The 22,305-nt window shown below is 38.0% G+C and overlaps 1 protein-coding gene and 1 long non-coding RNA gene across 4 annotated transcripts in view; one reads left to right on the plus strand and one right to left on the minus strand.

Annotated features, from left to right (window-relative positions):
• SUPT3H (SPT3 homolog, SAGA and STAGA complex component) overlaps positions 1-22,305 on the minus strand; it is a 537,375-nt gene that overhangs the window by 119,325 nt on the left and 395,745 nt on the right. The window lies entirely within an intron of this gene.
• LOC125937905 (uncharacterized) lies at positions 1,134-13,041 on the plus strand. Its single transcript, XR_007462546.1, has 3 exons — positions 1,134-1,278; positions 2,842-2,984; positions 12,709-13,041. It is a non-coding gene; the product is annotated as an uncharacterized LOC125937905 (long non-coding RNA).

A 22,305-nucleotide genomic window follows, 5' to 3' on the forward strand; every position in this document is an offset into this window, starting at 1 on the left:
TTAAGATATCTCCTCCAAACCAGTGTTCTTTTCACTGTATCACTGACTCCTAAAACAAAACTCCTTACTTACCTATGACATTTTCTTTCTGACTGTAGACAGGATTACTCAAGTTTTACCCAAGTAGAATTACCCAAAGGGTACAACTGTACATTACTACTACATGTTACAATTCTAGATGCCTATAAAATGTGCAATAATCTAGAATATTCTACCTGAAATGTTCTTTAGTGGCTCTAGTAAGAAACGGGTTTCGTTTTTACAGAACTGAAAGCCCTAAAACTTGAACTATGTGCAGTTTTGACAAGATCTAGAAATGCACCCCAACATGAACAAATTAATAAGTGGACAAGCATTCCAGAATTACTTTGCACAGTGACTTCTTAGGAAACATGCTCCATTTTCAGAGTCATTTTCCTGGAGGAGAGCAGTTAGTGTTAGATAGATAGCCCGATAACTTGATCGTTCGTATATGCTGTAAATTCCTTCACTGGTTCTGACTGTAGTCATTATGAAAGTAAGGTTGTATCTAAACTCTATTCCATTTGTATGTCTATCTATATGAATTTAGCTGTATTGTACATTTTTATAGAGGAGATTTTGTTCAAGATAGCTACAACCCGTGAGTGCTGGGCACTGAGCGAGGTCCATTACATTTGCTACCACAAATCCTTTCCAACAGTTCTGTGATGCAGGTCCCGCCGAACAATCTGAGACTTGGAAACATTTAGTAATTTGTCCAGGGTAACAAGGATACCCTGCACAAGGTAAGGGATGGAACTGTAATTAGATCTGTCTGAGCCCAAAGCCAATGCTCTGTTTATAATACCACACAGTCTAAAGAGAACATTGGAAAGAAGACAGGTATACCACAGTTTAGTAAAAGATAAAAAATACTTCTATCAGCCTATAATAAAGACTTTATCATCTTTTGTGATGACTGACACCCTTGATTAGGATAATGACGCCAGGGGAACAAACAGTTGGGCTTAACACTTGAGGATATGTATAATGTAGTGTGCGTGTGTGTATGTGTGTGTGTGCGCACACATGCACATCTGTTGCTAGGTTGTAGCTTTTAAGAGGGAGAACATTATTGTGACATAAGCATGATCTCATCTGTCTGGGAAGATCATCATCTTTCAAAGACTAAGAAAGAAGGAGGCTCCACGTGGGTGGAGCAGGGTGAGGGGAGAACAGAGTTTAATTAGCTGGTCAGAGCAGTCTAGTAGCCTGACGGTCATGGAAAAACAGGTTTCATAACCAGACTGCCCACAGGTAGGTGAATTAAAAAAAACATCACATAGGCAACACTGAAATGAATGATGAAAATATGATCTTGTTAAAATAACAAATTAAAATTCTTCATAGCTCGAAATCCATCCTCTTAGAATTCTTTAATACTGGTGCTTTGCTGGTACATTTACGATATGATGAAATAAACTATAATTTGATTTATATACAACTTTTAAGTAATACTCCTACTGCACCACGTCAGGTATCCCATAAGTATAGTTAAATGAAGCACGCCTGGCTACTTTACATGCCCTCCTTTGCGTAGTATTCTTTAGAGGGCAGAAAAAAACACAGCCCAGATGGTAGTTATTTTCTATAGCACAGCATTTTAATTTCTTAAGTACCATGATGGATATTTTGATTAACAACAACAACAGCAAAAAGCTAAAATCAAACCTTTTTTCCTATTTTAAGAGACAGGAAATCTGCTAATAAATGCTGAGTGATTTCTTCAATCTTTTGATGTTGGGAAGTTTAGATAAACGAAACTCTTTAAATAATAGGAGACTGAAACACATTAAGACATTAACACTCATCCTGTAAATATCATAGTTCTTTGACAATCATAGCCACATGACACAGTATTTCTTCAATATAAAATAAGAGACTTATTTTGTCAATTGCCCGAGAAATAACTGACAAGAAGGAAAAAATTAACGTCCTATGTAAAAGGCCTTAGCTTTGTCCATAGTGGAGCTCTGGAACAGTCCGTGAGAGCCCAACCAGAGGGCCTGTGTTAGAGGGCTTAGACAAGCCACCTTTTTAACAGCTTCCTTGACAGAGCAAAAGTGATGAGTTTACATGACAGCTAAGAATTATCTGCTCTCATGATGAGGCACAAAGAAATTTTATGGGGCGCCTGGGTGGCTCAGTCGGTTGAGCGCCCGACTTCGGCCCAGGTCATGATCTCACAGCTTGTGAGTTCGAGCCCCGCGTGGGGCTCTGTGCTGACAGCTCAGAGCCTGGAGCCTGCTTTGGATTCTGTATCTCCCTCTTTCTCTGCCCCTCTCCCGCTCATGCTGTCTCTCAAAAATAAATAAACGTTAACGAAAATAAAAAAAAAATAAAAAAAAAGAAATTCTGCTTCACAATTTACGAGTTCACTTCACTGGCACAGCCCAGACACTATATGAGAGAACCTGAATTTCTACTAGCATCAGGCAAAACAGTGTCCAGTCACCGCCACATGGACTAGAACTGTCAAATGCTGTCCATTTCCGACTTCTAAGGAAAACAATTTTTATAGCAGACCAGGCCTATCCTAAGACACTAATCACTTTCTAGAAGTTTATTCTCAATTTTATCAACCTGGGGTCTCAGTCACAAGTTTTACTAGTTTAAATATTTTTAGCTGAATGCGATTTGACCCCAAATTATAGTTACTTTAAGCAAGATAAAAGTGTATTTTTCTTCACGTAAATGAATTCTGGAGAGGAGTAGTTCAGGCTTGATATAATTACTGGTTGAAGTCACCAGAGCCTCAGTCTCCTCCAGCTTCTGCTCAGACATTTTTCTAAGCTGTGTTTTTTTTTTTTTTCTTTCCAGTTTTAAAAGTTATCTATTCCTTTTATTGAGATATCGTTGACATCTAACAACGTTCAGACTGTGTGTGGCTTTGTCTTCATGAGTCAGAATGGCTTCTAAAGCTCCAGATATTACCTCTGCATAAAGTGGTCAAATGTAGGAAGGTAAGAAAAAAAGTGAATGCACTTCTGTTTTAAGAAAACTAACACGGTAGTTACAATACTTCCGTTTACATTTTACTGGCCGTATCTCAGTCATACGATCAAATCCAGCTGCAAGTTAAGAAGAGGAACGTGCTATTGTGGCTGTGTGGCAATACAACCCGCTACAAATCAGTTTTATTACAAAGGAAGAAGAGAAAGGATATTGGGTGGTAAGGAGCTGTCTCTATCATGTTGGTATATGATATTACATTTATGTGATCCATCATATTGATTTCCAGACCTGATTTTTACTGCTCGTAAGAGCTGAGGCTTAAGAGTAAGGATTCTCTCCCATCACATCACTCGCCAACATTTTTTAAAAAATGCATTTTGCACATTTTTTAACTTCATGGAGTGCTTCCAGGAGGTAAGTCAAACCAATAGCCAAGACTATTAAGCCAACTCCAAAATGACGGAGGTGCTCTAGGAAGAAACTGGTTTAGTTGCATTTAATCCCTTCATATGTTAGGGTCAGCACAACCATCAGTGAAGGCGAGTGACATAAAGATTGACTTGGCCAATGACTCACTCCAGTGGGCGCTTAACTGCCTTGCCAATGTCAGTCTATGCACTTTGCATGAAAGCTGGCTGGCAGGCTGGGAACTACTTTTGATCTGTTGTCTACTAACCTTTTACTGGAATCCTAGATACAGCCAATGAAAAGCCACCAATCTCAAACTTCACCGAAGAAAGAAAAGATGATTAAAGTAGACTGGGGTGGGGAGGGCTGAAGTGATCCCAAGTACGATGAACTTGAAAGTAACAGAGGGTATCTTCAGCACTGGATATGAGTAAGGGCAAGGTGAATTTTCATGACGAGGCAGACCATCATATCTGAAAAACGCCTCTTCACTTTTTGATGAAAAACTTAAAATTGCAAAAAATGCAAATACCGCAAGCGAGTCAAGAGGTTCTACATTTATACACCATTTTATCTTGGTGAGAAAGATACAAACAAAAAGCAAGTACGATGGCATTCAAGATGTATCTGGCACACGGACAGGGTACGTTATAGGGCTAATACAATTTCAGCTCAATCTCTCTATATTCAAAATCAACAGTGCTGAACAGGAACAACTGAGTTTCCATCCTAATGTACAGCTCTGAAATGTTCTTACGTGATCGTGAGGGCCATTCTGTACCATCAGAGGAAGACTAGAGTGCCTCGTGAAGAGCATGCCGACCTGGACTCAGGAGACCTGCACTTTAGGTCTTGGTTTTGCCTCTAGCACAGGAAGGGAATCTCTAGGTTGGGTTGCTTCCTCTGACTGCGGCTGAGTTCTCCCTTCTTGAATATAGCGCTGGTGTTCTGAGGTTCTGTGTGTATCCTGTATCATAGGGAGGGCTTGAAATGTGTAGAAATATGTCAGAGCCATGGGTCCTAATGATTGAGGAGACCGGACAACCTGTTCAAGTCCACGATGGAAATCAGTCTCCGTCTATTTGCAATGATTCTGATCTAGGAGAAATGCCATTGGGAGAAGCCAGTGGGTTCCTAACTTCTGGAAAACAGCCAGATATTTCAAAACCGTAAAAATGTGTGTGAACTATTTCACCCTCAGCAGTGATGCAGCCATTTAACCCGCTGCATCGACTTTACCCATGACTCCCATTTCTCACACAGAAGGGCACTGGATTTAGCAAATGAGGAGGCCATGTGAAACTGAACAGAAGAGGTAAGTAAGAATCTGCACTTTCATAATAGATGCAGAAAGAAAAAAGAATTCCAGGCACTTTTTTTTTTTTTCCTGGGAAGTTCAAGGGTAGGAAGATCACTATCACTAGGTCTTCAAACACCTCCCCCTCAACATGCTCCTTTCTGTAGTGAATTAGGTCTAATACAAGAAACCTAACAAGATATACGAATGAACTCTGCAAAAAGTACAAACAGCTGTGCAATTCATATGGAAGCTGAATATCTGTCTTTTAAAAATAAGTAAGAAATATGCTGAAAGCTATTAGCAAACAGGTTTTTTTTTCTACAAAGGAATATCTAAGAGACTGGAATATTCAAAGGCATGTAAATGTTCTTCAAAAATAAGAGCAAAATGTTCAAATGATTGTCTGGGTCAGATAAACATCGATGAGCAGAAGAAAGGGGAAATCTTATAATCAAATAATGTTAGTTACTTGTAAGTCACCATAGCCCAATACCTTTCCACTGTACTAGTCTACACAGAGTCACTAGTCAAACTAGACATTCTCCAGTACAAGAAAAGTCTTCGGTATTCTGATTATGAGGAAATAACAGTGAGGCTTCAAAAACGTAGGTAAATTTAGGAGACATATATATTTTTTTAACGTTTATTTATTTTTGAGACAGAGAGAGACAAAGCATGAATGGGGGAGGGTCAGAGAGAGGGAGACACAGAATCCGAAGTAGGCTCCAGGCTCTGAGTTATCAGCACAGAGCCCGACGCGGGGCTCGAACTCATGGACCGCGAGATCATGACCCGAGCTGAAGTCGGCCGCTTAACCGACTGAGCCACCCAGGCGCCCCAGAGACATATTTTTAACTTCCTTTAAGTGAGTTAATTTCTATTTTCCAACAACAAAGGCAGGGGTTACCTTCAGTAGGTAGGAAGGTAAGCATACCTTTGCATATTCCTTAAGAGAGGCATATCCTGTGCCATTAACTGAAAAGATTAAAAAAAAACCTACTAAGTCCCTATTAAAAAGAAATCAGATTCGGTATGCTTGTGACACTTTAAAGAGCATATTATGTGGGAAAACAAAATAAACATTTAACCTGGCAAATGAAAATGGATTTGGAGTTTCAACATATTTGGCAGACTGGTAGAATTAAATTCAAGTCAAGTCTGCAGAGAAACTAATATAGTATTTAAATATTTGCTTAAGTAATGCAGTTTTTGAAATAACATATTTGAAGACATGTTTTTGTTGAAATGTTTTACAGTTTGAGCAAGGATATTTTTTGAGAGGAAAAGCTTGACTGAAGCACATTTTACACTCTCCCTTTGTCATTCTGTGAACGTTAGTGGGATTTCTGGATTTACTCTCTCATGAGCCATTTTCCTTTAAGTCTCAGATAACTGTGTAACAGCCCCTGCAGCTTTTAAAAAGAAACTAGATTTAGATTATGAAAATAATTTTTGAAGGAAAATACCAATGGTCTCAAGATCAACTCCAGCATATTTGTGGGCATGCTAGGAACGATGAGCGAATGAATGGATGAATGGGCCGGGGCAGTAAGCGGTTCAGGCACTGTCTACCTGCTCTCGCTGCCCCATCGCTGCCCCATCGCTGCAAGGCTACCCTGCCAGCCTCCTCTTTAGAGTGATGCAGCGTGTTCCTGTCCTCCAGCCACACTGCCAGGTCTACGCCTGGACACCCAGCACAAGCTGGGTCGATCAGGGCCCACTTCCAGAGATTTGAAACTGGTAATCCAGAGAACTGGGTCTCTTTCTTTTTTTTTTTTTAAAGTTTTTTTTTTTTTTTTTTTTTTAACGTTTATTTATTTTTGGGACAGAGAGAGACAGAGCATGAACAGGGGAGGGGCAGAGAGAGAGGGAGACACAGAATCTGAAACAGGCTCCAGGCTCTGAGCCATCAGCCCAGAGCCCGACGCGGGGCTCGAACTCACAGACTGTGAGATCGTGACCTGAGCTGAAGTCGGATGCCCAACCGACTGAGCCACCCAGGCGCCCCTAAGGGTCTCTTTCTTTTTAGGTGAAGAAACTCACTTGCCAGCACCTGCTCTGGCAGCATGTTAGCTACCAATAAAAAGACAGTTCAACAGGGAGAGAAAAATTAAGCCCACGTATTAAGGGAAGCAGAGATCAGAAAGAGAAAGAAAAAACTGATTTTATTGGTGTCTGAGCCGTAGTTCCTGAGGCCCAGCTGTATTTCTATCCTTAGGTTGCTTAGAAGATGCACATCCTTACAACATGAGAAATGTGTCTATTTGTAGGGTTAACTAGTTTTCTAAACAACATAGCAAACAAATTTGAATCAACGTTTTATAAATTTAGCTTATTTGTCATCCCTAGTCTTTATATGAATCCATCATCTTCATACAGAGTGTGTACAATCACAGAAAGAATAGTGGTGACTCCTGTGGAAGTGTAACTCCCATGACACCTTTGCTTCATTATCCTGAAAACAAAGACCTCTTTCCTACACGCAGCCAACACTTCTCTTATTCAAATAGATTATCTATATCATTAATTGACCATTAGGACATTGCCGGTAGTTTGCACATAAATTATACGAAGGCCTAAATACAATCATCAAGTCCTTTAATCAAGAGAAAATACCTTCCTAAATAACCTTATAAAAAAGCAGGCGGAGGTACCGAATTTTTACTCAGTCTTGGTTCCTAAAATCAGTAGTTTTCCATTTCCAGAGAAAATAAATTGATAAAAGAATTTCTACAGATGACAAGCAGTTCTGGGTCGTTGAAAATTTGTGAACATGTAGAGATTCACGTTTAAAACTAAATTATAGAAAACTCCCAACTCATAAATAGATCTTAAAAGTTTGTTTTAAATTAAAAATACATCTTCTCATAGAAATACTATCTTAAATGGTGGCTAATGTCTCATGTAATCTAAAAAAGCTCTTTAACCCATATGCATCTGGATTATACTCAGTTTATGGGAGGCTCCAAAGGGGCGAATTAAATAAAAGAATTTTGCCCCTTCCCATATGCACCAAAATTCTGAAAACCCAAAGTGGGTGTTTGATAGGTTCTCACATTATTTCTGAAATCTCAACTTCCTAGAATCTCTCTCTTGCATTTTCTTTCCCACAAGCATACAATAATAGAGCATATCACTTAATGTTCTCTACTCTTCAAATTTCTCTAAGGTTCAAAACTACTTTACTCCTTGGAAACCAAAACTGTTTACAGAAAGTCCCTTTCAGCTAATGATTAAGATGTAAGAAATATGATTCACATCAATATGTAATAACTGAGTGTCCTTGGCCCTTCATGTGTTTTTAAAAGTTCTGAAAGAAGACATAGTTTTATCGACTATGGTTTTGAAAATTGTGGATTCAAGATAAGAATGATTCACATTAGAGAAACAAGTATGAGAAATCCAGTATCTTTTCTGATGTGTGATTCTGCTCAGCAATTACCTGAGAAGCAAAAATAAAGCAAAGTGTCTTTATCAGCCTTGACATCAGGGAGGCTAGTAACTATATACAATCAAACTCAAGGTTTTTTGTTTTTTTTTTCCAGATAAACATCACTACTTCTCTCCTACTTTGCTTTTCCAGATAGTCCACACACCCATTTTCCTTCCTAGCACTTACATTTTTTAAACTGTGATCCTAGGCTAGGCATAATCTCCATGCTTCAAGGTCCTCTGTCTGCAAAGGCCGGGGGCGGGGGGTGGATAATAGAACCTACTCCATGGGTAGACTGTGACATGAGATAATATATACATTAGGGTTTAGAACAGTGTCTGACATGTAGTAAGTCCTATACAGGACTCTGCTATCATTACTATTATGTCTATTTCTCTGGTGTATCAAACATTCTGTCAAGGAAATAACTATATTATGAATCTTATACCATACCCCCAGATAAAGTACAGTAGCAAGCACCTAGTGGGTAATCAAAGCGTATTTATCAAATGAAAAAATACTAATTTATTTGGAAGGTTGATAAATTGAGACATATAGGTTTTAATTTTTTTTTTTTAACGTTTATTTATTTTTGAGACAGAGACAGAGCATGAACGGGGGAGGGTCAGAGAGAGGGAGACACAGAATCCGAAACAGGCTCCAGGCTCTGTCAGCACAGAGCCCGCCGCAGGGCTCGAACTCACGGACCGCGAGATCATGACCTGAGCCGAAGTCGGCCGCTTAACCGACTGAGCCACCCAGGCGCCCCGAGACATATAGGTTCAAGTTTCCTTAGAATTTAAAAATAGCCACTGAAGGCTTTAAATGATGGTAGGCTCTGAAATTACAAATTAAAGACAAAGAAAATGGGCAGGGAAGCATAAAAGACAGAATCATAAAATAAGATAAAATCATATGGGCTATGTCAATAAATGTAAATAGGGTCATCTCATTAATTGAAACAAATTAAAGAAAAAAATCTTAAGATTTGGGGCAAAACTCAAAATCCCATTATACATATACTGTTAATAACAGGTGCATCCAAACCAACTGGCTCAAGAAGACTGAAAGGAAAGATAAACAAAGTTAGAACAAGCATAGATATGAATCAAAACAGGAGAGCCAGTTTCTACTGATGAAGGGTCCAGCAACAATGAAGAAAAAGGCTTAAATTTCTGCCTCCTAATTTGGGAGAACTGGTTTACATACAGCAAAAATGGCTAGAAACTGAAGGAGGTATTTATAGAAACATCCCAGCAGTGAACAGCTTACTTTTAATATGCCTCTGGGTTTCTAATTGATGAAAGAGAGAAAAAAAACGGGGGGGGGGGGTGGGTGGCCCAAATGACCATTTGGGATGTGAAAGAAATCCTGGAACACCTATTTAGACTTATTTTTAATTAAAGAAAACAGAACACGTTTTACATGGACTGACACTGCTACCCTAAATCGGCCCATATGCCCCAGAGTTACACGTGGTGAATAAAACATCCTGAAGGAGGGCAGTGCTCGCACACGGACGGGCTGATTGCAGTGCAGTCGCGAGCAGGGTCTGTTCAGGGCAAGGACGGTGTGGTTGGTGTCACCTCACTTGGTACAGGAGGACATCTTCACTGTGCCAGTTAAAAAAAAAAAAAAGACCACCGACAGCAGATTCTATGCAACATTTTGAATTGAGATGCAGAATGAACATAGAGATCTTCTGCATCACCCAAAGTCTCGCAGGCTACCTCTGAGCAGAGGAAGTTGAAAGTTATAGAACTTGAAGACAAATTAATGCTTTTTTCCCTTTAGAGTCTAAGAGTTATAAATCTGCTGAACTTTTCTCGTGGCCACTGGATGCTAGCAGATATTTAAAGTGAAAAACCACAACTTATGTATCCCTCTAAAGGCAAAAGCAGTAAAAATAGAAAGGTTTTCCAAATGATGAAACATCTGTGATTTACAGAGGTTTGGAAATATTTTCATTATTATTAACTTTTTTGTTAATATCGCTATATTTATAGAGCACCTACTATGGCTCTACACTATTGTGGGCACTGCAGTGAAAAAAAAAAAAAAGACAATGTTCTTGACCTCCTGGAGCTTACATTCTAGTGGGGGGGGGGAGAGACAAATAATAAACATATAAAAGAGACTGATAACTGCTATGAACAAAATATAGTAGGGGAAGTGGACAGAGAAGGATGGGATAGGAGAGGGATTCTTCTTGTCTTCGTCTGCTCAGGCTGCCATAACAAAATGCCACACATTTGGTGGCTTAAACAACAGAAATTTACTTCTCATAGTTCTGGAGGCTGTAAGTCCTAGATCAAGATGTTAGCACGGTCAGGTTCTGGTGCGGACTCTCTTCCTGGCCTGCAGACAGCTGCCTTCTCACAGTGTCCTCACATGGCAGAGTTTTCTGGCATCTGTTCCTTTTCTTACAAGGGCACTAGTCCTATCACGAAGGCCTTGCCTATGACCTCATCACACCTGATTATCTCCCAAAGGCCCCATTTCCAAATACTGTCACATTAGAGGGCTTCCGCATACGTTTTTATGAGGGGACACAATTCAGTCTGCAGCATCTCTCTGTTGCAAGGTTGGGGTGGGTCTCTGTGGTGACGTGAGATGTGAGCAGAGTTCTGAGGGAGATGAGAGGGCTAGGGAACAGTACGCGACAAAGTCTGCGAGAGGCAATGCATTTGCCCGGTTGAGAGCCACTGAGAGCGAACATCTGGAGAAAGATGGACGACTGATCAATGTATCTGGCAACAGTGGAGGCTACTGTGACCTTAACAAGAGCCATTTACATAGGATGATGGGGATGAAAATGTGATTCAAGTGGGTTCTAGAGAGAATGGGAGGAGAACAAATGCAATCTCTTTTGAGAAGTCCTACAGTAAAGGAGGACAAAAAAGTAGCTGGAAGGGTTTCTGTCTGTGTTGAGGCAGGGAAAATCACAGCACTTTGCTGTTGGATAGAAATGAATGAAGCGTATCGGGTTGTGGTAGGACTTTCGGAAGCACTCCTCTCACTGCTCCCCCCCCCCTTTTTTTTTAATTTTTTTTAACATTTATTTATTTTTGAGACAGAGAGAGACAGAGCATGAACAGGGGAGGGTCAGAGAGAGGGAGACACAGAATCTGAAACAGGCTCCAGGCTCTGAGCTGTCAGCACAGAGCCCGACGCGGGGCTCGAACTCACGGACCGCGAGATCATGACCTGAGCTGAAGTCGGCCGCCCAACCGACTGAGCCACCCAGGCGCCCCTCACTGCTCCCCTTTTTGCAGGGAGACAGGAAGTGGGTTTACCAGCTGAGCAAGGACAAGAGGGGTGCTAGAGGTCTTCTGCAACAGCAGTTTAAACAGTTATTAAGGTCAGTGGCAGAATGGATGCACTATGGATTCTCTAAAATTGCCAGGCAGCACTAAGGCCAATTTGAGGTTCTTAGTTGGCAATGTGAAGCGATAATAGTTAGCTTGATTGTGTTTTCCTTCAGTCATGTTCTGCTGCTGGGGAACAGGCATAATGTGTAGCTATAAAATAAGCAAAGAATTGGATTTAACCAGGATTGGGCTTTTGCTAGGGCAGGTGTAAGTGCGAGCTCTAAGTGTGAATAAAATCCTAGTGTTAAAACAATCTACTAATATATCTAACCAAGTCTCAGATTTTTACTGATGAAGGTTCTGTGATCAAAAAGAGTTTGTAGACTAATGATAAAAAGGAAGTGAATACTATTCATAATGACGATGTAATAGACACATAAGTGTCTCCCTGTGCTGTCCATGGATCAGTTACAAAAGGTCACCACATATTAAAACACCAGGTAAATTCTAATAAATTCCCAAGGCTAAAATAATATCTCTAAATATATTTGACTGCTATGCAATAAAGTAACTAAAACACCTAATAGGGTCACAAACAAAATATTCAGCCACTTGGAACATATATCTATTTATTTTAAATATTCTCCTATATAAATTAGGCCAAAAAGCAACTCAAAAGTATATTGAATATTAATAGTTACATATCAATACATGATATAATGTATTAATTAATATTAATATTAATATATTTACAAAATAGTATTTAAATAATAGATGTAATAGACATTTTTTAAACCCTATGGAGTATATCAAAAGCTATGCTAAGAAACATTACAAATTTAATATTTCCATGGTCAAAATTTTTTCTGTTAAAAATAGCAACAAACACATTTGAGTTATAAATAAAGCTTTTGTTCAATTATTTCTTCAGCATTGTACCTAGAAATGCAATTTCTGGATCAAAGGACATACAGGTTTGTTTTTTCTTTTCATGTGTTTGACAGATAGAGTCGCACTTTTCTCCTGAAAGCTGTATCATCTTATGTTTCCGCTGATATACGAGATAGTGAACTTCTCCACAACCAAGTAAACACTGAAAAACTCTCGGTACAACTTAAACAAAATACATTTTTCTAGCTGAAATGAAATATGATTTTTTCCCCCCTAGCTTTGGTTTGTTTTTTCCTTGGGCAGGGGGTGTGGGGGTGGAAGCAAGGGAAGGGTAGAGATGAGATTCAACATTAAAATGCATTACAAATGACTTATAAATTTTCTCACAGCTGTCTCTTGCCACAGAGGATCCATAGTTCTTTCAGTAACTCCCCAATATAATCAACTGGCCTACAGTCATTTGTAAGCACCCAAGTCCCACACAAGTAACTGGAATGATTTAAAAGAATACCACGAGAAGAATTTTTTAGAAGAATTTATGAGTTTGAGATGACTGATATCCCAAAGAAATAATCTCCAGGCAACCAAGATAACTCATCACTCCTTGGTTATAATATATTAAAAAACCTTCACCAAAAGATTGCATTTTTTTCTTCTTTTTTTCCCCTTTTCCTTCATCTATTTCCCTCTTCCTCCCTCCCCATCTTCCTCACCCCCTCCAGCCTCCCCCTCCCTCGGGTAACTTCCACAGATACAGCAAAGGAATACAGTAGTATTTTTTGGAGAGATTTGTGGACGTACCGAATTTTGGTAAAAAGAGTCTAATTTTGAATTATTTAAAAGCTCTTAAGTTATCTAAGAGCTTTTATATAATAAGGTATTTTTTTCAAAATAAAAACAATTACTCCAGTGATTTCAGATATTTCTATAGTGTGTTTTCGCAAAAGTGTTCACTTTTGTACTTACAGCTTTTCCATACTTGAGAACAGGTCAAGAAACCCATTATCAATGACTGTCTTCTGTCTGAGGTGCCAAACAACTACAAAACCTCGATGCCCTTTCTTCAGGGACTTTTAAAAGCAACATTTAATAAACACTTTAAAATGCCCAAAATTGCTAATACTTATTACTTGGTTACTTTAAAAATCATGCTTAAAACAGCTTATTACATGGCCATATTAACTGTGGGTCTATGGCTAAATATTACCCTTTGTAACTGAGTATAAGAGCCACAGTAGTGATGGTTATTATTAATAAATTATTAATTCAATAACCCCGTAGTTTATAAATGCCATACATGAGGCAGGTTAAACTCAAAAGTAATTTTTGTGGATATGGTGATTTATGGCTAACCTGTTCCTTAGTGTTAGAAGAACTAAGTGAAACAACACTTTCCGGTTGTGTAAAGTACGTACGAGTGGAGATGCAAAATTTTCATGCCACAAAAAATTCAACAGTAACTTAAGGCACCTGAAAATTCAAACTACCTTCTAAGTACAAATCAGCCAATAACTAAAAGAATTATCCAGAAGAGGTATTTCATGGATCAGAGAAGTAAGTATGTTATTATGTATAGATGCCAAATCATAAAATCTTACAACTGCAGCAAATACACGAGAAAAGGTATGGAACATTTATTGTCAAGTGTTCTGACTTGGCCACTAGGTGGAATGGACCAATAGTCACAGATGGTGTTGGTCCTTTTGAAACAAAATCAACTGACTGAACTGGAATTGATGCTCAGTGTCAGCTTGTAGACAAATCTGGGACACAGCAGAGATCAATGCCAAGGCAGTATGGTTAGAAGAACTTCTATAGCCAAACCTGGAAAAGCCACTATTATAATTTGAACAGAAAGTTATCTGACCAATGAAATCCATTAATAACTGGAAAGCACCTGAAAGAGATTCGTTGGAGAACTCCTGATATGAAAAGTTCACAGAGGTACATAACTAATTATGATATCCTGTTTGAATCCTATGTGAGTCAAAAATGACTGGTTTTATATACCTGGAAACTACATTCTTTAAAATTTTTTAAGGTTTTATTTATTTTTGAGAGAGAGAGCGAGAGAAAGAGAGTGAGCAAGTGGCGGAGGAGCAGAGAGAGAGAGAGAGAGAGAGAGAGAGACAGAATCCGAAGCAGGCTCCAGCCTCTAAGCTGTCAGCACAAAGCCCGATGCGGGGCTTGAACCCACAAACTGCAAGATCATGACCGAGCTGAAGTCAGACATGTAACCAACTGAGCCACCCAGCCGCCCCAAAACTGCATGCTTTAAATAAAACAAAAAATATTCAAATCATCCAAAGGATATATTAATAATACATATGTTAGCTACAAAATTATGCCTATTTTTAGTTACCTTATTTGGAAAATATTTATTGGAAGTTTATAACGTTTAAAGTAAGTCCACGCTCTCAAGGACTTTATTTAGTAAGTTAAATTAAGTAAATACAATGAGTTACAATCTATCACCTACTGAAATATCTGAACATTGATGTTGCAGATCGAGAAGGCTCAGCAAAGGGAAGAAAAGTAAACACCCATTTAGAGAACTACAAATCCAAAGGGGTTCGTTAAGCAGTGTGTGTGTGTGTGTGTGTGTGTGTGTGTGTGTGTGTGTGTGTGTATGTTTTGTGTGTGCACATGCATGATTTGGGAAAGAATATTAAAAAAGAGGAGGATCAGGAATGGTGAGAGACGAACATGAAAAGGCTATCTGAGGCCAGATTATAAAACAATGTATTACTATCATGCTAAGAAGTTGAGACTCTTCTGCAGAAAATGGAGAGTCATGAAAAGGAGAAGGCTGGCAAGATGTGAATTGCCTTTTGGACCACTGCTTTATGGAAAGGATAGTTCTCGACAGACAGACAAATACAATGGATTGCACTGATCACTAAATATTTATAGCTTCATCTAGAATTCTTATTTCTCAATGAGGAATGCAATGATCTAGGAAAAAGTCTTGATTAAACAGCTTGATTGGCATGATGTCATAAAGTGGTGGCAACATTAAGAACCGAAGTAAAGGCAGCTCCCTAGCACGGATGCAACACAGGAATAGCGGGAAATTACCTATACCAAACAGGCAATGAGCTGTTAATTCCACTAAACAAACTACAGGATTAAAAAGACAAAAATCTTGCCACAGAGTACATTTATTTTCATATTTAGAATGACTAACTTGTAGAGATTAAACCAATACAGATAAATAAAAGCCAGACTATGTAACAACAATCTGCCCACCTACTGTGGGGAATGTGGGTGAAGGAGAAAGAATAGGGAAATATAATCCACCAAATATTCAGGGCAAAAATATTTTGGTTATTACAACAACCACAACTTGAGAACTATAAACATTAAATGTAAATTAGTGGTAAATCCTGTGGTGTTCTTAAATTCGGTGATATTTTAAAACTCTTCTCTGCCAAGGTGTTTTATAAACAAGTCGGTGGACTGATCTCTAAGAAAACCCTTGCGATGGATCTTTTGAAAGAGAAGGATATCATTTTAAAAAGAACAAACTGAAATTATTTGGGAAAGAAAATATTGATTGATTCCATAAAAACCTAATTGAACAGTATAATCAGATGTGTTAGTCAAATATCCATTTATGCGAGACTAAACACAGCAGCGAGCCCTACACACATGCATTACCACTGGTAGACACAAATGTTTAGTTTGCAGCACTGGTGTGTATCTTTATCCTCAAAAATGGTTCTCTGTTTTACTAAAATTGAAACTTGCTCGATGTGGGGAAGGTAGAAGTGAATGGTAATCATTGTTCTTATATTTTACTACCAAGTTCTGATTTCAAATATTCTATAAGCATCAAAATCCTACAGGAGAAAACAGGCAGCACCCTCTTTGACCTTGGCCGCAGCAATTTCTTACCAGAAACGTCTCGGAGGCAAGGGAAACAAAAGCAAAAATGAACTATCGGGACTTCATCAAGATAAAAAGCTTCTGCACAGCAAGGGAAACAACCAACAAAACTAAAAGGCAGCTGACGGAATGGGAGAAAATATTTGCAAATGACATATTGGATAAAGGGTTAGCATCCAAAGTCTATAAAGAACTTACCAAACTCAATACCCAAAAAACAAGAGTCCAGTGAAGAAATGGCCAAAAGACATGAATAGATACTTTTCCAGAGAAGACATCCAGATGGCTAACAGACACATGAAAAGATGCTCAACATCATTTATCGTCAGGGAAATACAAATCCAAACCACAATGAGATACCACCTCACACCTGTCAGAATGGCTAAACTTAACAACTCAGGCAACAACAGATGTGGGTGAGGATGTGGAGGAAAGGGGAACCCTTTAGCACTGTTGGTGGGAATGCAAACTGATGCAGCCACTCTGGAGTCCAGTGGGTACGAAGGTTCCTCAAAAAATTAAAAACAAAACTACCCTATGACCCAGCAATTGCACTGCTAGTTATTCATCCTAAGGATTCAAAAATGCTGATTCAAAGGGGCACATGCACTCTAGTGTTCATAGCAGTGCTATCAATAATAGCCAAATTGTGGAAAGAACCCAAATGTCCACAGAACTGATGTGGAATATTTATATACAATAGAAAATTACTTGGTGATCAAAAACAATGAAATCTTGCTGTGTGCAACAACTTGGATGGAACTAGAGCGTATTATGCTAACAAAATAAGTTAGCGAAAAAAACAAATACAGATTTCCATTATATATGGAATTTAAGAAGCACAACAGATGAACACAGGGGAAGGGAAGGAAAAATAAGATAAAACCAGAGAGGGAGGCAAACCATAAGAGACTCTTAAATACAGAGACAAACTGAGGGCTGCTGGAGGGGAGGTGAGTGGGGAGATGGGCTAAATGGGTGATGGGCACTAAAGAGGGCACTTGTTGGGATGAGCACTGGGTGTTATATGTAAGTGATGAATTACTGGGTTCTACTCCTGAAACCAAGACTACACTATATGTTAACTAACTTGAATTTAAATAAATCTGAAAAAATAAAGTTTATCCCCCCCCCCCCAAAAAAAAATAAAATATTCTATCCACATAAGAAAAGATACTTGTGGGCAACAAATGCTAAATCTTGATTTGGATTTGGAAAAGCATGGTTACTATGAGCACTGTTTCAATGCTGTCACCATGTATTTAGCTTCCCAATAGTCTAGGGAAAGGGTAACAAGAAGAAATCTTTTAAATTTCACCCAGAGAGGAATAGTAAAAAATAGGTCTGAGGGTGGAAGACAAAATGGGAGCGGTACTAAAATTTATATCATAGGGGCGCCTGGGTGGCTCAGTCAGTTAAGCGGCTGACTTCGGCTCAGGGCATGATCTCGCGGTCCGTGAGTTCGAGCCCCGCGTCGGGCTCTGTGCTGACAGCTCAGAGCCTGGAGCCTGTTTCAGATTCTGTGTCTCCCTCTCTCTCTGACCCTCCCCCGTTCATGCTCTGTCTCTCTCTGTCTCCAAAATAAATAAACGTTAAAAAAATAAATAAATAAAATAAAATTTATATCATAAAGATGGTAGTCATTTGGCTAATCATGCTCTAAATTTTTTCTATAGTAAAGCATAACCCAAGCGATTAAACACCCTATAAAAATAGAGAGCAATTAAAAAAACCCAACAAAACCCACCCATTTCTAGTTTCGAAACCCAGTATATGGAGCACTCTAATCAAAGCAGAAGCCTGACTCTACCCTCAGTTAGAGCCCATAGTTCACAGATGGTTAAGAAAAACCTAAAAGAATCTCTTAAGAACAATCTGTCAAATGTGATGTATTAAGCCATAGAATGATAAACCTAGGTAAGCGAGGGAATGTTCTATTTTTATAAAATCTGTAACTTTTCATGTCATTAACTGAAAAATCTCTTCTCCGGAAGATTCCTTTCTGGAGTTCAGACAAGCTTTTATGGCAATGAATACACACATTATCTACCATTATGTAACTAGAAGATAGCTCTAGCTGTGGATACAAAATAATTTGATAGAGTCTATAAAGTCATGAATGGAAATAAATTTCAGAGCAACACATTATACCTACCTTTGGGTTCTCCTAAAGTCATGTAATATTCCCTGTTCTGTAGTTTCTAGGCCAGAAAAAAACATACACTAAATTACATTAATTATGCACCGTGTAGCTGGAATTACCAAAGGTTATTTTGGAGGAATTTCTATTAATATTCCCTGAAGAATGATTTTGTATTTTTCAATTACGTTATCCAAGATTCCCTTCAAAAGAATAAATGGGCATACTAATGTGTTCTCCTGATGAATCTCTGTCAGAGTCTCACCCTGACATACTATCTTTTCATGTTATAAAATGTACCCTAGTTCTATTATTTTGTGCCCTCTTCAGCAAATTCTGAAGCTAATTCTATGTCCCTGTCTGAGGCTAGTCATAAAGATTTCTTAAAGAAGTAATGTGCTTTACCTCAGAAAAAACCTAAATTTCAAATCAAATAGCAAGAGAAACAGAAAATACAGGGCTCCATCATACAACCAATGATCCACCAAGAAGGTTCAAGATTCAAGACCAAACAGAACTAAGAACCATTTATTGAGCCTGTATTCCCCTTAAGAGGGTACAAATCTTATTTGCCAGTTATTAACTACAGTACTGTGAATACAGAAACCATATTTTGTCTTTTGTGCAGTCACGACCTCAGAGGGTAGGATAGTGACTTACAAAAGAGCCTCAGTGAATAAATGCTGAATGAGTTAAAGAGTGGAAGGAAGGATGGATGAGATCCAAAGAAAATGACTTCTACTCATTCTCCATGCTCTCTCTCAAGGAAAACTTCCTACAGATCCAGGCAGAGTCAAGGTTGTAATACATCAGTTGGTCAATTCTTACTGTAATAATGTACAGATCCTCTACCCTTATAGGCCTTTGAAGCTACCTTTCCAGCACTCATTCCCTCTTCCTATAGCTCCAGCAATCCATGCCTTTGTGAGGGGCTGGATGCACCTTCAGCTTTAGGGATGGAGCTTATGACTTAGGCTAAGCCAATCAGAGTAGGTCATCCTACTAGCTACTGTGGGTGGTAGGGATTTCAGAAGGTCTTGTGACGTAAGCATTTTCAGGGTCAGTCTTGGACAGAGGCATCCTATCATGGCCTGGGGCCATGGAAAATGGAGCTACAAATCCAGTGACATATTGTGAACCTCGATATCAAACCTTGCTTGAGGCCAAATCTACCTGTGGTTGTTTACCTGAACCACTTCCCTAATTGTTTAATAATTGTTTATTTCAATTTGAAATGGGCTTTTTGTTCATTGCAATCATGAAAAATGTTAACTATTTTAAACTTCTTAGATCATTACTACAGTTCTGAATATAGTCTGTGTCACACTGGTATACGTTCCTATTCCTCAACTATATAATACGAGGCTACTTCATTTGCTCACAAAGCCTATCCTGCAGCACCACATATAAACTAAATTCTTCTGATGGGGAAAAAAAATGAAAAGGTAAACTGTAAAGGACATCAGCTGACGATTAAGAGGAACACAAGTGATAAATATGTAAAATCAAAATGGCATAAACTTACATACTCAATTTACTTATAATCTCAATGCTTGATGATGACAGCCACTGTTAGCACGTTGGTATATATCCTTCCAGTCTTAATTTCTAGGTGTGAGGAAATATACACATTCGCTGACCATTGGGTAAATAGGGTTCTTCTTCCCATTTCCATTACCACTATTATAAATGACATTGTGATGAACAGCCTTGTGCATAAGAATGTGCGTATGTTCAAAATGTCTGATTATATTTTAAACAGCAACTACCAAATATGTGTTTACTGGGCTGAAGTATATGAATTATTTCCAACTGGTATTTTTAAATAGTTTCTGGTTTCTATCAAACTTCACTTCCACCAACAGTTAATCTGTACCCAATGATACCTTAGTCTTCACCATTTTATAAGCAAAAATGGCGCTGGCTCATTACAAGTAAGCAGGTATTTTGCATGTTTGTTATTTGTATTCCTCTCTGTGATTTGTCTATTATTATCCTTTGCCAATTTTTCTACTGGAATGCTTTCTTATGGACTGAAAGATCTATATAAATAAATATTAATATTTTATTACATTATTACAGTAGTTTGCCTTTCAATTTTGTCTTTCTTTTTCTGACATAGACAAGTTATGTGATTTTTATGTCATTAAATTTAAGTCATTTCCTTTGTGCTTTTTTTGTCTCCAAAGTGGGCTTTCCTTTCAGAAGACTTTAATAGATTCAATTTTCACTACTGAAAAACTCACAATACATGTTTGTATACAAAAGTCTCTTAAAGGTTTTAAAAGCAACCTCCTAAATTTCTTAATTTAGGATTTCACAAATTTATTTGAAAATGGACCACTTCTCCATCCCCACCTCCAACAGTGCACCTGTTAACATCTGGAGTAGTTCTTGAAAAGCTTGTTTAGAAAACAAAAGCCTAGAGAGTCCTTCCACATTCCCAAATTGATATTTACCTATTTATTTGGTTTTTTTTTTTAATTTTTTTAATGTTTATTTATTTTTGAGAGAGACAGAGACAGAATGAGAGTGGGTTAAGGGCAGAGAGAGAGGGAAACAAAATCCGAAGCAGGCTTCAGGCTCCAAGCTGTCAGCACAGAGCCCGACGCGGGGCTCAAACTCACGAGCTGTGAGATCATGACCTGAGCTGAAGTCAGACACTCAACTGACTGAGCCACCCAGGAGCCCCTATTTCTGTTTTTTAAAAACAGCTTTACTTTTCATACCCAGTTCTTGAATCCACCTGAATTTATTCTGAGGCCAGTCTAAGGTTAGGAACTAGATGTGATTTTTCCTTTTCAAATATTATCCAACTGTTTGGCACCTTTCTCCCACTGATTTCTACAGCTACCTTTATCGTGACTAAAGTCTTCTCTACATTACTTATTTCATGGATAGAATTCTCTTCATTGGTATGCTTATTGGGTTTTACAACAGTACCACACTATTTTGATGACAACAGTTTTATGAAATGTATCTGGTAGGATAAATTGAACTCTGCTCTCTATTCTTCTTTAATGAAAATTTCTTTGCTATTCTCATCTGTCTTATCACTTAAAGTAACCTCTAATATCACTGGATAGTTTAAAAAAATTTGCTGCGATTTTTGTAAAAATTCATCAAGCTAATAAATTAATTTAGGAACAACTGATAGGTTTATAATATCCTGTCTTTGTATCCAGGTACATTGTATTTCTTGACTTACACTCTTCTTAGTACATTATTAAATATTACTTTCATATTTCTCTTACATTTCTTGTTAATATGAAGTTGCCTCCAAATAAACTTCTCCCTTGTATTATTTTAACTGAGATGGTCTTCTAATTTTTATTAACTATTATGAAATATGGGGGAAGCTACTGGTTTTTAAAGTATGTATATGATTTAGTGAGGACTTTAATTGGTTTCAATAGTTTTTTAGATTGATCCTCAAGGATTACCTAATAAAAATTATATTATCTGTACATAATGATAATTTTTGTCTCCTACCAATAGCTAGGTCTTTTATTGCACTGGCTAATGCTCCTGGAACTCTAGCAAATAAAACTGATAACATGGGCATTCTAGAATTTAGTGGAACTCTGTTAATATTTTTCAAACTATAATGATGGCTGTTCACTGGAGTGAGATATTCTTTATCATGATATGAAGGTAACTTTTCTATTTCCAGTTCATTGAGAATTTCTAAAAAGAATAGGAAGTGAATTTTGTTTTATCGTCTCCTAAAATAATCATATGGTTGTTCTCCTCTGACCTAGTTCTTGGGTATTTAACACTAATGTATTTTCTAATATTCAAGCTTGCTTGAACTCATGAAAAAAATCTTATTTGGTCATGGTACATTCCTTATTATATTATGCTGCCAAATTAAAATTGCTAATATTTTAAGATTCCTGAATCCATATTCATAAATGAGATTATATTATGATACTCTGTAAAGTTTAATAAGGTTTCC

This window comes from Panthera uncia (assembly GCF_023721935.1).
Source record: "Panthera uncia isolate 11264 chromosome B2 unlocalized genomic scaffold, Puncia_PCG_1.0 HiC_scaffold_24, whole genome shotgun sequence".
NCBI lineage: Eukaryota > Metazoa > Chordata > Mammalia > Carnivora > Felidae > Panthera > Panthera uncia.